Here is a 22655-nt window from a genome sequence, read left to right as displayed (position 1 = left end):
TAGATCCCAAACTGGCTAAGAGCATTCAATGTATGATAGTCACTATAAAAGAGGTGTTGGAATTTCCTGAAACAACACCTCCACCTGAGGAAAAAGATTATTCTAAATTAAATAAAAAAACAGGTGGTGATTTTTCCTCCGTCTAAGGATAGCGTACCCTTTCCCTGAAGAGGATAGGCGTAAGTGGGAGTCACCTCCAATGATAGACACCTCAGTCTCTGGGTTGTCAAAGAAAATCATTTTACCTGCCCCAGGGTCAGCTTCATTAAAAGAACCTGCTGACCACAAATTAAAGATGACTTTAAAGTCCATCTATGTTGCTACGGGTACGTTACTCAGGCCCGCGATTGCTTCTGTGTGGGTAGGTAACGCAGTTGAAAAGTGGGCAGACAATTTAATTGTTAATATTGACACGGTCGATAAAGAGGATATGCTGCAAATTCTAGGTCATATCAAAGATTCTGCAGGTTACTTGGTTGAGGCTATGAAGGACATAGGCTTACTGGGCTCAAGGGCCTCTACTATGGCGATTTCAGCCGCAGGGTGCTCTGGATCCGCCAATGGAATGCTGACGCTGAATCCAAGAGAAATATTGGGCGCTCCCCTACAATGATGAGGCCCTCTTTGGAAACTAGATGCCATGATATCAACTACTACATCTGGCAAGTCAGTATTTCTGCCGTCGGCAGCTACACCGGCTAAAAAAAAAAAAAAAGTATATCATTCTCATACTATGCAGTCCTTTCGACCCAACAAGTACAAAAAGGCTAAGAGTACCCCTTTTGTCACAGGAAAAGGGAGAGGAAAAGGTAGAAAATCTACAACACCGTCAAGCTCCCAGGAGCAGAAGTCAGCAACTACTTCTGCAAAAGCCATAGCATGGCGCTGGGGCTCCTCTGCGGGAGTGCGATTGGGTGGGGGAACGTCTATTATATTTCAGCCAGGTCTGGCTTCACTCAGACCTGGATCCTTGGATATTACAGATAGTAACCCATGGTTATAGGTTGGAATTTCAAGACCTTCCCACATGCCGATTTTTCAAATCAGCCTTGCCAATTTTCTGCTCAGGACGGCACAAATGTCCTGAACGCAATACACAAATGATGTCAAGACAAAATAATTGCCTTGGTTCCTGCTGAACAAAGAAACCAAGGTTTTTATTCAAGCCTGTTTGTGGTGCTAAAGCCGGATGGCTCGGTCAGACCGATTTTAAACCTAAAATTTCTGAATCTTTATTTGAAAAGGTTCAAATTCAAGATGGAATCTTTGAGAGCGGTAATTTCCAGCTTGGAAGAAAAGGAATTTCTAGTATCGGTGGACATCAAGGATACTTACTTGCATGTCCCCATTTACCCGCCACATCAAGCATACCTGAGGTTTGCGGTTCAGGATTGCCACTACCAATTCCAGACATTACTGTTCGGGCTCTCCACGGCTCTGAGAATATTCACCAAGGTGATGGCGGAGATGATGGTTCTCCTTCGCAAACAAGGAGTCAACATAATTCCATACTTGGACGATCTCCTCATAAAAGCGAGATCCAGGGACAAGCTACTCCAGAACATAGCATTGTCCCCGAAGGTGCTTCAACAGCACGGTTGGATCATCAACTTTCCAAAATCGCAGTTGGAACCCACAATGAGATTATCATTTTTGGGAATGATACTGGACACCGAGATACAGAGAGTATTTCTACCGGTGGAAAAGGCTCAGGAGATCCAGAGCATGGTCAAACAACGTTTGAGACCAAGGACAGTATCAATTCATCAGTGCATTTGCCTGTTGGGGAAAATGGTAGCGGCTTACAGGGCGCTACAATATGGCCGATTCCATGCCAGGGTCTTCCAGTGGGATCTACTTGACTATTGATCCGGGTCACATCTCCACATGCATCAAAGAATAACCTTTTCAGCGAAAGCCAGAATTTCGCTCCTGTGGTGGCTACAAATTTCTCACCTTCTGGAGGGATGCAGGTTCGGGATTCAGGCCTGGATTCTGGTGACCACGGATGCAAGTCTCCGAGGATGGGGAGCAGTCACGAAAGGCGAAAGCTTCCAAGGAAGATGGTCAAGTTAAGAAACTCACCTTCTCATAAACATTCTGTAGTTGAGAGCTGTGTACAACAGTCTTCATCAAGCGGCACACCTTCTTCAAGATCGTCCCATACAGATCCAGCAGACAATGTAACGGCAGTAGCTTACATAAACCGTTGAGGCGGAACAAAAAGCAGAGCAACAATGGCAGAGGTGACAAAGATACTCCTCTGGGCAGAAAGACATGCAAAAGCTCTGTCGGCAATTTTCATTCCGGGAGTGGACAACTGGGAAGCAGACTTCCTTAGCAGACACGATCTCCATCCAGGAGAATGGGGCCTCCACCCAGAAGTCTTTGCGGAGGTGGCAAGTTGTTGGGGTGTTCCTCAACTGGATATGATGGCATCACGCCTCAACAAGATGCTTCAGAACTATTGTTCCAGGTCAAGAGACCCACAAGCAATAGCGATAGATGCACTGGTGACCCAGTGGGTGATTCGGTCAGTGTATCTGTTCCCTCCTCTTCCACTTATTCCAAAAGTTCTCAAGATCATCAGAAGAACAGGAGTTCGAGCAATACTCATTGTTCCGGACTGACCAAGGAGGGCTTGGTATCCAGATCTTCAAGAGTTATTAATGGAAGATCCTCGGCCACTTCCTCTTCGTGAGGACCTGTTTCAGCACGGTCCATTAGTTTATCAGGATTTACCGCGGTTGCGTTTGACGGCATGGCTGTTGAGTGCTAGATCCTAGCCCATAAGGGTATTCCCAATGAAGTCATTCCCACACTTATTCTGGCCAGGAAAGGGGTAACGTCCAAACATTACCATCGTATTGGAGAAAATATGTATCTTGGTGTGTATCCAAGAAGTCTCCTGCGGTGGAGTTTCAATTAGGACAACTTCTCCTTTTTCTACAGGCAGATATGGATGCTGGATTGAGATTAGGATCTATCAAGGTTCAGATTTCGGCCTTGTTAGTTTTCTTTCAGAAACAATTGGCTTCTCTTCCTGAGGTCCAGACGTTCGTGAAAGGGGTTCTGCGCATCCAACCTCCCTTTGTGCCTCCTGCAGCGCCATGGGATCTTAATGTGGTGTTGCAGTTCCTTAAATCGGACTGTTTTGAGCCTCTGCAAGAGGTGGAGTTAAAGTTCTCACTTGAAAAGTGGTCATGCTGTTGGCCTTGGCTTCAGGCAGATGAGTGTCTGAGTTAGGAGCTCTGTCACAGAGTCCTTATTTGATATTTCATGAAGATAGGGCTGAACTGAGAACACGTCAGCACTTTCATCCGAAGGTTGTGTCTTCTTTTCATATCAACCAACCAGTGGTGGTGCCAGTAGCTTCTGACACCTCATCCGTCTCAAAGTCCTTGGATGTCGTCGGAGCGCTGAGGACTTATGTTGCATGAATGGCTCGGATAAGGAAAACAGAATCTGTTTGTCCTCTATGACCCCAACAAGATTGGGGGCCCTGCTTCTAAGCAGACTATTGCACGCTGGATCAGGGGTACCATTCAGCACGCTCATTCCACGGCAGGATTGCTGTTACCGACTTTGGTAAAAGCCCACTTTACAAGGAAAGTGGGTTCGTCCTGGGCGGCTGCCCGGGGGGTCTCGGCTTTGCAAATCTGCCAAGCTGCTACTTGGTTGGGTGCAAACACATTTGATAAGTTTTATAAGTTTGACACCTTGGCTGCTGACGACCTTCAATTTGGTCAGTCAGTTCTGCAGGAACATTAGCACTTTCCCGCCGGTACTGGGAGCTTTGGTATATCCCTATGGTACTACAATGGACCCCAGCATCCTCTAGGACGTAAGAGAAAATAGGATTTTAATTACCTGCCGGTAAATCCTTTTCTCGTAGTCCATAGAGGATGCTGGGCGTCCGCCCAGTGCTCATTTTTCCTGCTGATTACGTTTATCTCCTGGACATTTTTTCATGTGTTCAGTTGTTAACAGCTGTTGCGTTATGCATGCTGGTTGGCATGGCTTATGTTTAAGGCCATGTTAGCCGACATGTTGTTTATGGATGGTGTGAGCTGGTGTGAATCTCGCCACAAGTTTAATAGTAATTCCTCTCTCGAGAACGTCTCCTCGGGCACAGTTCCTATACTGAGGTCTGGAGGAGGGGCATAGAGGGAGGAGCCAGTTCACACTGTTGAAAAGTCTTAAAGTGCAGAAGGCTCCTGCGGAACCGTCTATACCCATATGGTACTAAAATGGACCCCAGCATCCTCTACGGACTACGAGAAAAGGATTTACCGGCAGGTAATTAAAATCCTGTTTTCACTAGTAAAGGTGATAAAAATAAGGTTTATTTTAAAAACTTGTAAAAGTAGCAAAATCTTTCTCTAATGGGCAAAACAGGTGGCACTGCAGGTGGGCAGATATAACATAATAATGTGCACTGCAGGTGGGCAGATATAACATGTGCAGAGAGAGTTAGATTTGGGTGGGTTATATTGTTTCTGTGCAGGGTAAATACTGGCTGCTTTATTTTTACACTGCAATTTAGATTTCAGTTTGAACACATCCCATCCAAATCTAACTCTCTTTGCTCATGTTATATCTGCCCCACCTGCAGTGCACATGGTTTTGCCCATTAGAGAAATTTTTTGCAGCTGCGATCAGGTCTGAATTAGGCCCTTAGAATATCTGACTAAAGTTAGTTGTTCATAACACTGACAATGTTTACAATTTAAGTGCCTTATTCAAGTTTGTTAGCAAACCAAAAAAACAAGCAACTGGGTGAAACCATGTTGAACTGCAGGTGGGGCAGATGTAACATGTGCAGATTTATATTTGAGTGGGGTGTGTTCAAACTGAAATCTATATTACAGTGTAAAAATTAAGCAACCAGTATTTACCATGCACAGAAACAATATAACCCACCCAAATATAAATCTCTGCATACATTACATATGCCCCACCTGCAGTACAACATGGTTTTGTCCAGTTACTTGCTTTTTCGGTTTGCTAACTAACCTGAATAACAGAGCCATAACTAGACTAGACTAGAGAATTGGAGTCTCCCCCATCTCCATTTACTGTATATAAAATAAGATGGATTTGGACACTTATCTTCTTATACCACATTCGTGCACTTAACTTGAACGTTTGCTGTTATTCAGTTACAATAGTTTTTATTAAATATTCAAATAGAATTCTCTAGCTTTCTTTGCATAGGCAGATAGCTAAATGAACAAAGTGTCTGAGTGCAATGTCACAGGTAATGGGTTTGAATATTTTTTTTTTCTGTTTAGATAGTGAACATGGGACCTGGGGGTATATTTACTAAAGGTCGATTTTGTTTGTTTTTGTTCGATGCTAAATCAATTTTAAATCACATGTAATCAATGTTGGGCTAAAAGGGTTAAAACACACATTTACTGACATTGAAAATTAATATAAAAAATCATCTGCTAGTAAATGTGTGTTTTAACCGTGAAGTTTTTCTTCATTTTATTTTAAACTTTTGTTTATTTTGGTATGCTGTTTGGGCAACAGCATACCTGCGCCATGGCAGTTAGGGGAGGGGATGGTCACCGGCCTCGTAAGGTGCAGAGCCGCTTTCCCTGAAGGATTGTTTGTTCAGCGGGGCATTGTGCCTTGTCTGTCGCAACCGCAGCACGCCGGTGCTGCAACCGCAGTACACACCGGGGACCCCACTAGGGGGGTCCCCCGGTTCTTGGTGTGGCAGAAGCGTGGGTGAGGCATACGGGTGCCTCCTGGGGGGGACCTGCTATAGCCCCTGCGTGAGACTGGCTAGCGATGGCTGTACTAAACATTCATGTGATGCTACAGCATGTTTAGGAGACAGGGCCAGTATATATAGGTAGCTCCGGTGCCATTACGGGGGGCGGAGCTACAGATGGGTCCACATTTATCTTGACCTTTAATAGGATTAACTGAGACTGGCCAGTCGGACTTAATCCCCTGCTGTAATGACTTATTCCCCTGCTGTATTGTTCTCTGTATTGTATTGCAGTTGAGAACAATAGATGAAGGGTTTATGCTAATAAATCATGCTGTGTCTAGGCGCAGAAAACTAGTCAAGATAACCACTTAGCAGCATTATGGCGCTTTCCTCTGCATAAGCAGCAGCAGTACTGGTACAGGGTGTTGATTAGGGGGAGAGCCGCTAATTGTGCACAGATATTATTCCTCTGAGGGAATTACATTGTATAAGCAGTTCTCACTGTTATGTAAAAACGCTAACAGCCTCACTGGGGCTCTGCAGCGTTTGGTGTGCTGGTGTCCTCTCTTCCTTTTCGTCTCCTCTCAAATGCAATAGGACAGGCTTGCATCGTAATCAGTCTGTGTTGTATGTGTATTGTGTGTTTTCATTATGGTAAAACAAAAGTTATACAGTGTATGTAATGCCAGATTCTCCCCTTTTTCCTCTGGTTCCATATCATGTGAGCAGTGTAGTCAGTCCTCAGAAAATGCTGAGGACAATGTGGGGGAGAGTCACGAGCCCACCTGGCTGGGGGCTATCAAAACTATGATGTCTGATATGTCATCTCAGCTCAATGCAAATGCCAACAAAACACAAGAACTGTAAAAAGCAGTAGCAGATCTAGCTGCCAGGGATGATATCCCCCCCCCCCCACACTGTCTAATACAGATGCAAAAAAACGTGGTTTACCTGCACTTCTATCAGATTCTGATGATGATATACAGGATGATGGGAATTGTGTGGATCCCTTAAGTGGGGATTCTACTCCTACACAGGGTATTGAACCCCTCATTTTAGCTATAAGGGATGTGCTAAAGCTCCCCTTAGGGGACGCTGCAAATCAGCAGTTGTTTTTCCTCCCTCAAGACAAACTGACTGTCACATTTCCTGATTCTAAAGAATTAGATGATTTATTTAAGCTAGCCTGGAAGAATCCAGATAAGAAATATCAGATATCAAAACGGTTTTTGCATACATTCCCCTTTGCCCCTGAGGGTAGAAAGTTCTGGGAAGAATCTCCGGCTGTAGTTGTCTTAGTCTATCGCCTCTCTAAAAAGGCGGTACTCCAGGCTCCGGGCTCCTTTATGGTAAAGGACCCGGGGAATAGGAAAATTGAGGTCACACTGAAATCTATCTATATTGCTGTAGGTGTATCTCAAAGACCGATCATTGCAGGTTGCTGGATGACACATGCAATTCACTCCTGGGCTACTCAAATTCAGGAGGGTCTCTCGGGTGACATGACCCTAGTTACTATGGTGACTTTCCTAAAACACATTCAGGACATGGCAAGAGTCCTCTGTGACTCCCTAAAAGAGATTGGCAATATTAGTGCTAGAACCACTGCTATGGCTGTGTCAGCACGCAGAGCCATTTGGTTGTGTCAGTGGATTGCAGATACTGACTCCAAGCACAATGTGAAATCTCTTCCCCTTACAGGTGAATGGCTCTTCGGAGGCGAATTGGACCTCCAAAGCTACTGCTGGGAAATCCACGTTTCTTCCCTCGGGGGCTCCGCCTGCTAGACGTACCTTCCCGGTACCGTCTACTCAGTCCTGTCGGTCCACCAGATTTCGATCTAGGGCCAGAGGTGCATCAAATGCAGCTAGAGGCACCAGGGGTAAACCTAAGAAACCAGCCATTGCCGGCTCTCAAGAACAGAGCACCAGTCCAGCTTCCGCAAAGACCTCAGCATGACAGTGCCTGCCCACCCCAGGAGGATCTCGTGGTGGGAGCCCGGTTACGTCACTTCAGCCACATCTGGGTAAGTTCCTGCCAGGACGCCTGGGTAAGGGACCTTATTGCTCAGGGTTACAAGCTGGAGTTCGACGGTGCTCCCCCCCAACGATTTTTCAAATCAAGCTTACCAGTTTTGGAAAATATGCCTGTTACGCTACTATAGGCCATCACCAAGTTGGTCCAGTCCCAAGTCATTGTGCCAGTGCCCCTGCAACAGCAAGGACAAGTTTACTGCTCCAGTCTGTTCATTGTGCCAAAACCAGACGGGCCTGTGAGGCCAATTTTGAATGTGAAGTCCTTGAATCCTTACCTAAAGGTTTTCAAATTCAAGATGGAATCTTTGAGAGCAATGATCGCAGGCCTGGAACGTCAGGAATTCCTAGTGTCCCTGGATATCAAGGACGCCTACCTCGATATCCCAATTTGGCCTCCTCATCAGGCCTATCTGAGGTTCACCCTGCTGAATGACCACTACCAGTTCCAGGCGTTACCCTTTGGCCTATCTACAGCTCCGAGGGTGTTCACGAAGGTGATGGCGGAAATGATGTTCCAGCTCAGGGTCCAGTGGGTCAACGTGGTTCCTTACCTCGATGATCTCCTGATAAAAGTGAGTTCCAGGGAGCTCCTACTGTTTCAAGTAGATCGCACTATACACCTTCTGTCACACCACGGGTGGCTCCTCAATTAACAAAAGTCCCACCTGGAGCCATTTCAGCGGCTCCTGTTTCTGGGAATGCTACTGGATACTGTAGCACAGAAAGTGTTCTTCCCAGAGGACAAAGTGAGAACTGTCCAGGAAATGGTTTGCATGGTTCTCCGACCAACTTGAGTCTCCATTCATCTTTGCATAAGATTGTGGGAAAGATGGTAGCCTCGTTCGAGGCCATCCAGTATGGACGGTTCCATGCCAGACCCTTTCAACTGGACATCCTGAACAAATGGTCCGGTTCCCATCTTCAGATGCACCGGATGATTAAACTGTCATCCCAGTCCATGATTTCACACCTGTGGTGGCTGCAGTCTTCCAATCTCCAGGAAGGTCAATGCTTTGGAATTCAGGATTGGATTCTCCTCACAACAGATGCGATTCTGAGAGGATGGGCGGCTGTCACCCACGGGGTGCAATTCCAGGGCAGGTGGTCTGCCCAAGAGGCCCTACTTCCGATCAACTAGAACTTTGAGCTATCTACAATGCCCTGATTCAGGCCTCCCTTCTGCTTTGGGATCAAGCAATCCAGGTACAGTCGGACAACACCACGTTTGTGGCGTACATCAATCAACAAGGAGGGGCATAAAGCAGGGCCTGCGTGCGAGAAGTATCAAGAATACTCCTCTGGGTGGAAAGAAATGCACTAGCACTGTCCACAATCTTCATTCCGGGAGTGGACAATTGGGAAGCGGACTTCCTGAGTCGCCATGATCTCCACCCAGGGGAGTGGGACCTACATCCTCAAGTGTTTCAACAGATCATCGACTGGTGGGGTTGCCCCCAGATCGACATGATGGCGTCTCACCTCAACAAGAAACTTCGCTCCTATTGCCAGAGACCCTCAGGCATGCGCAGTGGATGCACTGACGTCTCCTTGGCCTTACCAGCTGGTCTACATATTTCCACTGATTCCGTTGATCCCAAAGGTGCTCAAGAGGATCCGGCATCAAGGAGTACAAGCAATTCTGCTTCCCCCAGATTGGCTCCGGAGAGTGTGGTACGCAGATCTTCTGTACATGTCCGTTGAAGACCCTTGGCCTCTACCGCTCAGAAGAGAACTTCTTCAACAAGGACCATTCGTCTACCCGAGCTTACAGCGTCTTTTACAGCATGGAAGTTGAGCGGAACATCCTAACTGACAAGGGACTTTCCAAAAAGGTCATTGCCACTATGGTGCAAGCCAGAAAACCTGTGATGTCAAAACACTATCATAATATCTGGCGGAGATACGTCTCCTGGTGCGAGGAATGCACATATCCATCTGCCGATTTTCACTTAGGAAGATTTCTTTGATTTCCTCAAGGCTGGAGTGGATCAAGGCTTACATCTGGGATCCATTAAGGTTCAGATTTCAGCTCTTTCAATCTTCTTCCAAAAGAAGTTGGCTATACTGCCTGAAGTTCAGACCTTCTTGCAAGGGGTGCTTCACATCCAACCTCCGTTTGTGCAGCCTACAGCTCCTTGGGATTTGGATGTGCTATTATGATTTCTAGAGTCCTCCTGGTTTGAACCTCTGATGACGGTAGAAGACAAGTACCTCACGTGGAAGACGGTGATGTTACTGGCCCTGGCTTCTGCTAGATGTGTTTCAGAATTGGGGGCCTTATCGTATAAAAGTCTGTATTTGGTCTTTTACAAGGATAGAGCGGAGCTCCGGACTAGACAGCAGTTCCTACCGAAGGTTGTTTCCGCATTTCATCTGACTCAACCTATTGTGGTTCCGTCCTATTCTGACGCTTCTGCTCCTCCAGAGGCATTGGATGCTGTGCGTACCTTGAAGATCTTTGTCAGCTGTACAGCTCGGATCAGAAAGACTGATTGATTCCTTGTTCATGCTCTATGATGCGCAGAAGAAGGGTTGCCCTGCTTCAAAGCAGTCCATTGCTCATTGGATTCGACTTACTATCCAACAGGCCTATGTGTCGGCAGCCTTAACTGTTCCTAAGTCTCTAAAGGCCCACTCTACTAGATTGGTGGGCTCTTCCTGGGCTGCTGCCCGTGGAGTCTCGGCCTTGCAACTATGCTGAGCCGCTACCTGGTCGGGGAAGAACACCTTTGTGAAGTTCTACAAGTTTGATGCCCTGGCCAAAGAGGATACCTAGTTTGGGCAGGCGGTGCTGCAGATGTCTCCGCACTTTCCCGCCTGTTCTGGAAGCTTTGGGACATCCCCATCGTACTAATGTGTCCCCAATATCCCTTAAGGATGCTACAGAAAATAGGATTTTAATTACCTACCAGTAAATCCTTTTCTTGTAGCCCATGAGGGATATTGGGCGCCCGCCTCTGTGCGGTGACTTTCTGCAGGTTCTCTGTTCGGTGTTACCTGTTCAACCGTTGCTGTTTATGTCGCCAGATGTTGCTGGCCCAGTTATGTTATGGTGTGCTGGTGTATAGATCTCACCACACTTCTAGTTATGTTCCTTCTCTCAAGTATGTAATTTCTCCTTCGGGCACTGTTTTACCTATAGCTCCCTGTGGGAGGGGGCATAGAGGGGAGGAGCCAGCACACCCAGTGAAAGAAATTTAAAGTGCACTGGCTCCTTTGGACCCCGTCTATACCCCATCATACTAATGTGTTCCCAATATCCCTTATGGACTACGAGAAAAGGATTTACCGGTAGGTATTTAAAATTTTATTTTCAGCAATTTTGCAAGTCATTGTTTCTCATACAGTGCATCAGAGAAGTGAGAATTAACCAGACACCTTCCTAATTTTTCCAATTTTCAGGATACTACAGTAGCTGCAGATTGGAACAAGTGTGTAAGTTTTGAAAAAGGGCAAAAATGTGTGTGGAGAAATTACGAAAACTTCTGGTGGGTGAGAAAACGGTCTGGTCTGGCACCTTGTTAAAAAAAAGATTAAACTCTCTGCCATAATGTTCAAAAGAAAAACCTGTTCAGCACAGGGCTGACTTACCTAAGGAATCATCCCCACAAAGAACCTGCGAGCCTCCACCCCGAGGAATAAACAGAATTCTGCTGAAAGCACTAGGACCCTTCCCACATCTGCACAGTGCTAGGTGTGAGATAAAAAGGTTGTTTAAATAGTAATTAAAACAAGTGTTTTATTTTCTACTGGGGAACTATAAGTACCAGTATGTCTTATAAATCCAGTCTGCCTGTATCTGCCAGAACAGACCATTGAGGCCAGGGTATCTTAGTACTTGTGATTCCCAAAGCACCAGCATACCCTGGCAGACTTACAATAAAGGTTACATATGAGAGGGTAATATAAATAACCAATAAAATATTAAGTTATTTTTCGGCGCACAATATAAAGTAATAATAAATGATTGAACTAAAACTGCTTTCAAAAGCTGTTAACCAATATAATAAATAAATAAATTGGTATAATACCTTTAAAGCTGCTCTCACACGAGTATTCTGTAATACTCGCTAGTACAAAGACAAGAAAATAAAATGTAGATACACAGTATCATAAGAGAGCGCTATACCATAATACTTGTTAAAAATTATTTAATTGATTTTGTATAAAAACAATACATTTAATAAAGCATATCTTGCACCAATAGCTACCACTGCTTGAATTTAGTCCATATGCCCACCAATGAATGAGTCCACAAATGACTGTCCTGGAGCTCCAAGCATGGAATAATTAAGCACAGTATAGTGCTATTTTTGTAACTCCTAGGGGACTGCTGATGGTGTAAACTAGAATGTTTAAGTGCACGTAGCGACCGTGCATCCAATGGAGAAGCCGCCAACTGCCTCAGGTAATGTTATTAAATCTGAGGACCCAGCGCTCTCCAGGTGTCCCTCCCCACCGCCAGCTGATCTCTCACCGTTGCCGCTGCTGCGAGGCCGGCTGATGTAATGTTGTCCGGTGGTGCGCATATGTAGCGCGGCAGTATCTTGATGTCCTCGGGGAGGGGGAACCAGGCGCTGCTCCGGGTCACTGTAAGAAGATGTGAAGGCGGTCTCCAGTATATAAGCCAGCTTTTCTCAGTGTATAAGGTGATACGGTTTCATCATGAAACCGTATCACCTTATACACGGAGAAACGCGTTAAGGAGGCTACCTACTGCTTACATCCTTTTTAAACCACTTGGATTCCTTATATACTGGAGACCGCCTTCACATCTTCTTACAGTGACCCGGAGCAGCGCCTGGTTCCCCCTCCTCGAGGACATCAAGATACCGCCGCGCTACATATGCGCAACACCGGACAACATTACATCAGCCGGCCTCACAGCAGCGGCAACGGTGAGAGATCAGCTGGCGGTGGGGAGGGACACCTGGAGAGCGCTGGGTCCTCAGATTTAATAACATTACCTGAGGCAGTTGGCGGCTTCTCCATTGGATGCACGGTCGCTACGTGCACTTAAACATTCTAGTTTACACCATCAGCAGTCCCCTTGGAGTTACAAAAATAGCACTATACTGTGCTTAATTATTCCATGCTTGGAGCTCCAGGACAGTCATTTGTGGACTCATTCATTGGTGGGCATATGGACTAAATTCAAGCAGTGGTAGCTATTGGTGCAAGATATGCTTTATTAAATGTATTGTTTTTATACAAAATCAATTAAATAATTTTTAACAAGTATTATGGTATAGCGCTCTCTTATGATACTGTGTATCTACATTTTACATATGAGAGGGGTTTCTAGGACTTTCATTTCATCAGCAAAATACAAACATGTTTTTTTTCATGTTTAGTCTCGCTTGTAGACACACACACACACACACACACACACAAAACAACAACCCGATAAATGTATAGATATTAAAGATAGGATATAAATAGACTTGCTGCCTTTGATAAGAGGTACTTTACAAAAATACAAAGAAAATTAACATGTTAAAATGTGTAAGCGCCGAGGGCATCATAAAGTTCCATTTAAGATTAAAAGAGGATCAGTTCTGCCTGTCAGAATAGATCTTTTATTGCTAATTGGAACTTTATGGCCAGGGCGTAGCCAGAACTTTGTGGGCCCCATAGCAGCATATTGAATGGGACCCTGTCCCAATGCTTATAGATATACACCTATTCGCAGCAGTTGTTAATTTTCTGCCCCATAATAGTGTCCTAGTTCATTTTCTTCCCCATAGTAGAGCCCTATTTTATTTTCTGAACCATAGTAGTGCCTTTGTTAACATTATGTCACATGGGATCCGGTATGAAGATCGACAGTGCCTAGGTTTTCAAGGTCGACAGGATTTCTATGTCGACACGTTCTAGGTCGACAGGTCAAAAGGTCGACATGAGTTTTTCACATTTTGTTTCTTTTTTTGAACTTTTTCATACTTAACGATCCACGTGGACTATGATTGGAACGGTAACCTGCGCCGAGCACAGCGAGGCACCTTGCCCGAAGCATGGCGAGCAAAGCGAGCCATGCAAGGGGACATGGTGCACTAATTGGGCTTCCCGGTCACTGTACGGAGAAACCGACACAAAAAAAAATGAAAAACTCACGTCGACCTTTTGACCTAGAAACCCTGTTGACCTTTAAACCCTGTCGACCTAGTGACTGTCGACCTATAGTGGTCGACCTAAACATTGTGGACCTAGACACTGTCGATCTAATGATCCACACCTATGTCACATTGTGGGGCTGCCAGTACACATAGGGGTAATTCCAAGTTGATCGCAGCAGGATTTTTTGTTAGCAATTGGGCAAAACCATGTGCACTGCAGGGGAGGCAGATATAACATGTGCAGAGAGAGTTAGATTTGGGTGGGCTGTGTTCAATCTGCAATCTAATTTGCAGTGTAAAAATAAAGCAGCCAGTATTTACCCTGCACAGAAATAAAATAACCCACCGAAAACTAACTCTCTCTGCAAATGTTATATCTGCCCCCCTGCAGTGCACATGGTTTTGCCCAATTGCTAACAAAAATCCTGCTGCAATCAACTTGGAATTACCCCCATTATGCAACATAGTAATTCACAATATGACATACAGTGACCCCAGTTCATATTATGCCACACTACAGTGCCTCTACTTCATATTGTGCCATAGTACAGTGCCCCAGTTCATGTTATGTAACATTATAATGTCCTCAAGTTAGTTTTATACCACATTACAATTAGCAGGTCCAGGGGCATAACTAGATTTGTTTGTGCCCCGAGGCAAATGTTTGAAGGGCTCCTATGTATCACACAATGATGAAAAATGTACATAATACATGCAACTGTGACAGTGAAGGTGGGCCCCTCTCAGCTCTGGGCCCTATAGCAGCTGCACTGCCTGTCACAACAGATCTTTTATTGCTAATTGGAACTTTTTTTGGCAACTTTGTTTATGTTGCTCTCCAGCTTAAAAGGCACACCTAGATATTCTAACAAGGAGGAGGAACTTTTCTGTTCTGCAGCTTTATAATGAAATCAGCAAGGTGTCTTTGCCAGAAGAAGGAGGACGAACGGTATGTATTTGGAACAAATTAAGAAATACCCAGCTATACATGCTTCTGGCTACTAACCACATTATGTACTGTTTAGTAACACTTCTGCTTCATGAGCTGTTTTATTCGATTGTAACAACTGCCCAATAGTAGTTATAGGCAAAAGACTTTTTAGGGAAATGTAATGCTATTCCTCTGGAAGAAATGGGGATTTTTATATTATATATTTGAATGCATACAGTATGTGCTGTGTGTGTGTGTGTGTGTGTGTGTGTGTGTGTGTGTGTGTGTGTGTGTGTGTGTGTGTGTGTGTGTGTGTGTGTTTTATTAAATATCTATTTGACCAGTGTTGGTCAAAAATTTTTATTTTATTTTCTCTTTTGATACTATTTAACTATTTCAAATGTGAAAATATTATTAACCGCACCCACCGCTACATGGGTATGGGAAGAGCCCTATGACTTGTTTTATTCAAGATGCTGGTCTGAATTTTTTTTTTTTTGCAACCTCAATTTCTCTGGAGAATTGAGCCTGGTGCTAAGCAAAGCTTAGTGCTTGTAGCAGTTGTTTTTTCAGGGCAACAATATGGGGTTTGATCCCTTATTTTTCTGCTACCAGCCTAGTTCTGGTGACATTTTTTTGGGGGGATGGGGGTTATATTATTTTATAAAACAAATTGCTGCATACTGTACATGCCATAGTAGGTTTAGGGGTGTATTCAATTAGTGTCTGATCCTCTCCGATGGAGAGGATCCGATACTTCACTATTCAACTTGCGGGCGTTTCCGACAGGTTTCTGCCCGTTTCCGACAATGCCGATCCGACTTTTTTTAAAGTCAAATCGGCATTGACGAAACCCGGCTAAAAAACACCCTCAAATCCAACAAAATACGTGGATCCGCGGCTAATCCGCCGATCCACGTGGTTTCCGACAAGTCGGAAAAACTTGATTCGACCTATAAAAGTCGGAAAATATTCCAAATCGGCAGCAGTTTGTCTTCTTGCATTCCAAATTGCCTGGTATTACATATAGTGAATTTCTGTGATTTGCAGAGACTAACAGATTGCTGCAAATCTGTAATATATCTTATTATGGTCTATCTGTTTGCTACAGCAGATGTACAACTGTTTTTCTTTAAAGGGGAGAGTTAATTGTTATTATTTCATGCATTAATACCACATTCAGCACATACTGCACAGGTTTCCATTGAATGTACTGTTACTGACTATCTGTACAATATCAGACTTTTACTAAAGTATGGGTCCATAAACTTATAACAGCTGGTTAAAATAGCGGCAACAAGGGCGACAGCTTCTAATGGGAGTAAAATGCTGGATGTGCACTGCCACAACCTTCGCCGCTAATCTCTGTGTGATGGGGGGAGAGCGCAGCATGCGCCTCTCCTTCCCCTCACTCCCGTCTCCGGCTGTCCCCTGCCTGAAGCCGCTGGTCAGTCAGTCAGACAAAGGTCGCGGTCCGGCAACCCCTGCCGGACCGCGAGCTCTGGTTGACTGACGGACCGGCGGCTGATTTAAAATTGCGACCAGCCACCGGCCGCCCTTAGGGCTGTAACACACTACCCGGTTTTCCCCGGATGGCAAAAAGCCGGACAAACTTTGTCCGGCTTTTTGCCATCCGGCAGTGTCTTTCACACACAACGGCTTTGAGCCGTGTGTAATGCTGTGCGCATGCGCAGCAGCAGACACGGCTTGAAGAAAAAAACGTGTGAAAGCTCCCTTTCACACACACGGTTCTCTGCCTTCAAAGACGGTACGGCCCCGGCCTGGCATCCGGACCTTCCAGTAGATATTTCCGGCTGCAACCCGGCAGACGGGCCGGGGCCGTGCCGTGTGAAAGGACCCTACCCCTTACACTGTTAATTACAGTACCGGCACGGGAAAAACCAACCGGCTTTTTTCCGGCCGGAAAAAGTCGGCGAGTGTGTTACAGTCCTTAGGAGTTGGTGCCCTACACGGCCGCTCCTAAGGAATGGGCCTGGAGCCAGCCCTGGGTTTTCACTACCCTTTATTGATGAGCATTCAACTTTCCCTTTACTGTTACACATGGGCCTTCCCCCATATTTGTTTGTACTTAACTTTAAGAATATTGTTTATCTCTCAACGCACTCCATGTACTAATAAATTGTGCCTGTTTCCATTTCCCTAGTTAGGGAAGAAAATACTAGGAGATGGTGTTTGAAGTTTACAATGTGACATTGCTTCTGCTCTTTTGGTATTTACTGAAACACTTCACTGCTGTTAGCTAATGTTTACTGTTCTGCCTTTTTAATTTTTATAATGGCTAGTTGACTATTTCATGTACTGCCAGCTAATGTCCATTGTAACCTTAAAGTGGCCAGTGTATCATTACATCGCCTCTCCATGTTCTTTTCTCCTTTTCTCATCCGACTTGGTAGTGCATCAGCTGAATTCAGTGGAGGTGGGGTGGGAGGGTAAGTTAGCCATGCTACCTAGTATGTCCACAGTCCACTCCCTCATACTCTCCTGCTTTCTTGTCTCCTGGAATGTTGGTGGACTAAACTTCCCTGTCAAAAGAAAATGTTTTTTTTTGCACTTTAAACATCTTTGTTCTGACATCATAATTCTTCAGGAAATACACTGGGTTGTGGGAGCTGGCAGCACGCTAAGGGCTTTTTGGCTTGGTTCTTGCATCTCTTCATCATCTTACTGTACTAAGGGGGTAATTCCAAGTTGATCGCTCGCTGACGTTTTTCGCAGGGCAGTGATCAGGTCTCTACTGCGCATGCACTGCAATGCGCATGCGCGTAGTACGGGAACACAGCGGATCGTTGCTGAGCTATGGATTTAATGAAGAATTCATTCGCACGGGCGATTGCAAGGAGATTGACAGGAAGAGGGTGTTTGTTGGTGGCAACTGGCCGTTTTCTGGGAGTGTCTGGAAAAACGCAGGTGTGTCCATGCGTTTGCAGGGCGGGTGTCTGACATCAATTCCGGCACCAAAAACACTGAAGTGATCGCAAGGGCTGAGTAAGTCCAGACGTACTCAGAAACTGCACAAAATGTTTTTGCACAGCTCAGCTGCACAGACGTTCGCACACTTGCAAAGCAAAAATACAGTCCCCCGTGGGAGGCGACTATGCGTTTGCACGGCTGCTAAAAGTAGCTAGCGAGCGATCAACTCAGAATGAGGGCCTAAGTCTAGAGGAGCAGCAATCCTTTTCCACAAACGCTTGTCTTATATCATCTTAGCCCCAGAAGTTCATTATGAAATTGTAGATGTGGAAATCTATAATACCAAATATACCCTGGTCAATGTTTATGCCCCAAATGTTGATCACCAACCCTTTTTTTTTCTTCTCTAATGTCCTAGAGGATGCTGGGACTCCGTAAGGACCATGGGGAATAGACGGGCTCCGCAGGAGACATGGGCACTTTAAGAAAGACTTTGGGTGTGCACTGGCTCCTCCCTCTATGCCCCTCCTCCAGACCTCAGTTTGAGACTGTGCCCAGAGGAGATGGGTGCACTGCAGGGAGCTCTCCTGAGTTTCCTGCTAAGAAAGTATATTTGTTAGGTTTTTTATTTTCAGGGAGCACTGCTGGCAACAGACTCCCTGCATCGAGGGACTGAGGGGAGAGAAGCAGACCTACTTAAATGATAGGCTCTGCTTCTTAGGCTACTGGACACCATTAGCTCCAGAGGGAGTCGGAACACAGGTTCGCCCTGGACGTTCGTCCCAGAGCCGCGCCGCCGTCCTCCTCACAGAGCCAGAAGAAAGAAGCCGGGTGAGTATGAGAAGAAAGAAGGCTTCAAAAGGTGGCAGAAGACTTTATTGATCTTCACTGAGGTAACGCACAGCACTGCAGCTGTGCGCCATTGCTCCCATACACCTCACAAACGGCAGTCACTGTAAGGGTGCAGGGCGCAGGGGGGGCGCCCTGGGCAGCACGTATCCAGACTCCAGGTCGACAACAAAAAGGTCGACACACCTTAGGTCGACGCCAATTGGTCGACACGCTTAGTTCGACATGGACAAAAGGTCGACAGGAACAAGGTCGACATGGAAAAAGGTCGACATGAGTTTTTCACAATTTTTTTTCTTTTTTGGAACCTTTTCATACTTAACGATCCACGTGGACTACGATTGGAACGGTAATCTGTGCCGAGCGAAGCGGTAGCGGAGCGAAGGCACCATGCCCGAAGCATGGCGAGCGAAGTGAGCCATGCGAGGGGACGTGGTGCACTAATTTGGGATCCCGGTCACTCTACGAAGAAAACGACACCAAAAAAACATAAAAAACTCATGTCGACCTTTTTCCATGTCGACCTTGTTCCTGTCGACCTTTTTTCCATGTCGGCCTTTTGTCCATGTCGACCTAAGGTGTGTCGACCAATTGGCGGTGACCTAAGGTGTGTCGACCCTGAGTCCCTGACCCGGGCAGCAATATAAACCTCTTATATGGCAAAAGAGAGCATATATACAGCTGGACACTGTATATATGCATGAGCCCCCGCCAATTTTACACTTTTAGCGGGACTGAAGCCCGCCGCCGAGGGGGCGGGGCTTCTCCCTCAGCACTCACTAGCGCCATGTTTTTCTCCTCAGCACCGCTGAGAGGAAGCTCCCCGGACTCTCCCCTGCTTATACCACGGTAGAAGAGAGGGTTTTAAGAAGAGGGGGGGCACATAATTCGGCGCAGATAATAATAACAGCGCTACGGGGTAAACATTAAATTGCTGTGTTTTTCCTGGGTCATATTGCGCTGGGGTGTGTGCTGGCATACTCTCTCTCTGTCTCTCCAAAGGGCCTTGTGGGGGAACTGTCTTCAGAAGAGCATTCCCTGAGTGTGTGGTGTGTCGGTACGTGTGTGTCGACATGTCTGAGGTAAAAGGCTCTCCTAGGGAGGAGATGGAGCAAATGTGTGTGTGTGGTGTCTCCGTCGACAACGTCGACGCCTGATTGGATGTGTGAAATTTATTACACAAAAGATTAGAGAACTGACAGGGAATCTACCCATGACTGTCCCTATGTCACAGAGACCTTCAGAGTCTCACAATGCTCACTATACAAAATAATAGACACTGATATCGACACGGAGTCTGACTCCAGTGTCGACTACGATAATGCAAAGTAGAGATGAGCGGGTTCGGTTCCTCGGAATCCGAACCCGCCCGAACTTCAGGTTTTTTTACACGGGTCCGAGCGACTCGGATCTTCCCGCCTTGCTCGGTTAACCCGAGCGCGCCCGAACGTCATCATCCCGCTGTCGGATTCTCGCGAGGCTCGGATTCTATCGCGAGACTCGGATTCTATATAAGGAGCCGCGCGTCGCCGCCATTTTCACACGTGCATTGAGATTGATAGGGAGAGGACGTGGCTGGCGTCCTCTCCGTTTATAGAGAAGAGAGTGAGACTAGAGTAGAGAGAGACACAGTATTTACTTTAGTAATTTTGGGGAGCATTTAGAGGAGTACTACTACTTGCTGAAGTGATAGTGTGACTGTATATCTGACTTGTGGGGGAGACAGTGGGGAGCAGTTAGAGTCTGAGAGCAGGAGTACATATTTTAACGTACAGTGCACACTTTTGCTGCCAGAGTGCCACACTGCCATTGTGACCACACTGACCACCAGTATATATTGTGATTGTCTGCTTAGGAGTACTACTTGCAAGTTGCTGATAGTGTGACCAGTGACCTGACCACCAGTTTAATTAATCACCACCAGTTTAATATATATATATATATAATTGTATATAATATATATATAATTGTATACCACCTACCCGTGTTTTTTTTCTTTTTCTTTCTTCTTGATACATACTACTATAGTAGCTTACTGTAGCAGTCTGCGGTGCTGCTGAGCTGACAGTGTCCAGCAGGTCCGTCATCAGTCATTACATAATAAATATATATACCTGTCCGGCTGCAGTACTAGTGATATTATATATATATATATATTAATTTCATCTCATTATCATCCAGTCTATATTAGCAGCAGACACAGTACGGTAGTCCACGGCTGTAGCTACCTCTGTGTCGGCAGTCGCTCGTCCATCCATAATTGTATACCACCTACCCGTGGTTTTTTTTTTCTTTCTTCTTGATACATACTACTATAGTAGCTTACTGTAGCAGTCTGCGGTGCTGCTGAGCTGACAGTGTCCAGCAGGTCCGTCATCAGTCATTACATAATAAATATATATACCTGTCCGGCTGCAGTACTAGTGATATTATATATATATATATTAATTTCATCTCATTATCATCCAGTCTATATTAGCAGCAGACACAGTACGGTAGTCCACGGCTGTAGCTACCTCTGTGTCGGCAGTCGCTCGTCCATCCATAATTGTATACCACCTACCCGTGGTTTTTTTTTCTTCTTGATACATACTACTATAGTAGCTTACTGTAGCAGTCTGCGGTGCTGCTGAGCTGACAGTGTCCAGCAGGTCCGTCATCAGTCATTACATAATAAATATATATACCTGTCCGGCTGCAGTACTAGTGATATTATATATATATATATATTAATTTCATCTCATTATCATCCAGTCTATATTAGCAGCAGACACAGTACAGTAGTCCACGGCTGTAGCTACCTCTGTGTCGGCAGTCGCTCGTCCATCCATAATTGTATACCACCTACCCGTGTTTTTTTTTTTTTCTTTCTTCTTGATACATACTACTATAGTAGCTTACTGTAGCAGTCTGCGGTGCTGCTGAGCTGACAGTGTCCAGCAGGTCCGTCATCAGTCATTACATAATAAATATATATACCTGTCCGGCTGCAGTACTAGTGATATTATATATATATATAATAATTTCATCTCATTATCATCCAGTCTATATTAGCAGCAGACACAGTACGGTAGTCCACGGCTGTATCTACCTCTGTGTCGGCAGTCGCTCGTCCATCCATAATTGTATACCACCTACCCGTGGTTTTTTTTTTCTTTCTTCTTGATACATACTACTATAGTAGCTTACTGTAGCAGTCTGCGGTGCTGCTGAGCTGACAGTGTCCAGCAGGTCCGTCATCAGTCATTACATAATAAATATATATACCTGTCCGGCTGCAGTACTAGTGATATTATATATATATATATTAATTTCATCTCATTATCATCCAGTCTATATTAGCAGCAGACACAGTACGGTAGTCCACGGCTGTAGCTACCTCTGTGTCGGCAGTCGCTCGTCCATCCATAATTGTATACCACCTACCCGTGGTTTTTTTTTTCTTTCTTCTTGATACATACTACTATAGTAGCTTACTGTAGCAGTCTGCGGTGCTGCTGAGCTGACAGTGTCCAGCAGGTCCGTCATCAGTCATTACATAATAAATATATATACCTGTCCGGCTGCAGTACTTGTGATATTATATATATATATATATATATTAATTTCATCTCATTATCATCCAGTCTATATTAGCAGCAGACACAGTACGGTAGTCCACGGCTGTAGCTACCTCTGTGTCGGCAGTCGCTCGTCCATCCATAATTGTATACCACCTACCCGTGTTTTTTTTTTCTTTCTTCTTGATACATACTACTATAGTAGCTTACTGTAGCAGTCTGCGGTGCTGCTGAGCTGACAGTGTCCAGCAGGTCCGTCATCAGTCATTACATAATAAATATATATACCTGTCCGGCTGCAGTACTAGTGATATTATATATATTAATTTCATCTCATTATCATCCAGTCTATATTAGCAGCAGACACAGTACGGTAGTCCACGGCTGTAGCTACCTCTGTGTCGGCAGTCGCTCGTCCATCCATAAGTATACTAGTATCCATCCATCTCCATTGTTTACCTGAGGTGCCTTTTAGTTGTGCCTATTAAAATATGGAGAACAAAA

At 45.3% G+C, this 22655-nt stretch overlaps 1 protein-coding gene and 1 long non-coding RNA gene across 8 annotated transcripts in view; one reads left to right on the top strand and one right to left on the bottom strand.

Annotated features, from left to right (window-relative positions):
• LOC134909868 (uncharacterized) overlaps positions 1-12534 on the bottom strand; it is an 81921-nt gene extending 69387 nt beyond the window's left edge. For 5 of the 6 annotated variants that reach the window (XR_010176050.1, XR_010176055.1, XR_010176053.1 and 2 more), the window contains exons 1-2: positions 12005-12534; positions 11356-11454 (exon numbers count right to left, since the gene is read on the bottom strand). This is a non-coding gene — a long non-coding RNA (uncharacterized LOC134909868). The remainder of the gene's footprint in view (positions 1-11355; positions 11455-12004) is intronic. The other variant, XR_010176051.1, reaches the window with a different exon arrangement.
• The window catches only part of LOC134909867 (amine sulfotransferase-like), a 113018-nt gene continuing 102768 nt past the window's right edge, over positions 12406-22655 (top strand). Inside the window, exons 1-2 of one of the 2 annotated variants that reach the window (XM_063917200.1) lie at positions 12406-12662; positions 14723-14829. The gene's annotated coding sequence lies outside the window, so the exon portion shown is untranslated. Of the gene's footprint in view, positions 12900-14722; positions 14830-22655 lie in introns of both variants that reach the window. The other variant, XM_063917199.1, reaches the window with a different exon arrangement.

The sequence above is a fragment of the Pseudophryne corroboree genome, chromosome 4 (genome assembly GCF_028390025.1).
Source record: "Pseudophryne corroboree isolate aPseCor3 chromosome 4, aPseCor3.hap2, whole genome shotgun sequence".
Classification (NCBI taxonomy): Eukaryota; Metazoa; Chordata; class Amphibia; order Anura; family Myobatrachidae; genus Pseudophryne; species Pseudophryne corroboree.
This window is presented reverse-complemented; position numbering and strand designations above follow the sequence as displayed.